General features: G+C 34.7%; 1 protein-coding gene and 1 long non-coding RNA gene across 4 annotated transcripts in view; one reads left to right on the forward strand and one right to left on the reverse strand.

Moving 5' to 3' along the window:
* Nucleotides 1–1,327, reverse strand: part of LOC109084161 (NACHT, LRR and PYD domains-containing protein 12-like) — a 941,455-nt gene that overhangs the window by 274,521 nt on the left and 665,607 nt on the right.
* Nucleotides 986–1,327, forward strand: part of LOC109078434 — a 376,314-nt gene continuing 375,972 nt past the window's right edge. For all 3 annotated transcript variants that reach the window (XR_006157868.1, XR_006157866.1, XR_006157867.1), the window contains exon 1: nt 986–1,131. This is a non-coding gene — a long non-coding RNA (uncharacterized LOC109078434). The remainder of the gene's footprint in view (nt 1,132–1,327) is intronic.

Here is a 1,327-nt window from a genome sequence, read left to right on the forward strand (position 1 = left end):
ATCAAAGACAGGCCCTAGTGAACAAATCTGTTTCTAGATATTTTATTAAAAGGTTGTAAAGATGTGTGTGATTTAAGGTTGATTGGGACAGTTTCTGAATTTCTGCCTTCTGCAAGGTTTCTTGCCATAAATTAAAAACATCAGCCCAACACATGATACACTTCTGTAATACTGAAGATGTTAACTACTCATTTGAGGAGGAGACAGTGTTATATTATTATAATGAAAGGATGTGTGACGTACACTTTTCTGTAAACAGGCCTGAAGAATCACCTAAAGTTCATTCACAAAGGGGAGAAACACATTCATGTTCTTTCTGTGGAAAGAGTTTTTCACACTGCTGCAGAATTTAAAAGTTCACTAGAAAACACACACTGCTGTCTCTGAACTTCACTCTGACAACATTGTAGGTTTGCATCCTGAAGAAACCAAAAAGAGAAAGTTAAACATGAGACGATAACACTCACAGTCATCATAAATCTCTCAACAACACTTAAACCATGTTGTTTGTTTTCTAGCAAATTTCTTTCTGAATTTGTTGCAGTCCCTGTGTTTATTCTTTTCTTTTCTTTCTTTTCTTTCTTTTTTAATACGGAACTACCATTGTCTACTATTTTCAATGTGGGATGATTCTCTTTTATACATAAATGTTTGGCAACCCTCCAGCTGGACAAAGTAATGATAGAATCAAAAACTCAGTTGGACATTGAATTTTTATAAACATAAAGAAGCAGAAACTGTAGAACAAGTATTAATACTACACCCTGATATGAATATAAATAATTGAAAGTAACAAATAAATACAAATCTCTGCATGTGTGAGATTTGCAATAAACATGATAGATAACAGTCCAGGAACAGGGAAAAATAATAATGCAGTGTTTAAATGTAGTAGGTGTAGCCAATATCCCCGGAAACCAAGTACAGCAGGTGGCCGTAACTGTTCAGCTCGAGACCCTCCAGTAAAACCCACGAAGAAGAAGAAGACGAAAACGAAAGTAGAAAGTGTTGCTCGGTGGATTTGATGCATGCCCTTTACTAGAAAACATTCTTCATTTTCAAGCTTAAAGCACAGAAAAAATGAGCGTTTCAAATGCTTATAAATTCTCTTCTTAGTGGACAAGACTGCAAGTAAGTTTTCTAAAGGGGTTATTGAAAACGAATGTGTTTCTGAAGGTTTTTCCTGTATTTCCGCTTCTGTTTCATGTTGTTGATTTTGTGACGCGAAATCGAAAGTGTTTTTAAACCAGACATTTCTCATTAAGACCATTTGGTTATTCTACATGACAGTGCATTTGTTTGTAACTCACTTTATTTTATATAGTGT

The sequence above is a fragment of the Cyprinus carpio genome, chromosome B22 (genome assembly GCF_018340385.1).
Source record: "Cyprinus carpio isolate SPL01 chromosome B22, ASM1834038v1, whole genome shotgun sequence".
NCBI lineage: Eukaryota > Metazoa > Chordata > Actinopteri > Cypriniformes > Cyprinidae > Cyprinus > Cyprinus carpio.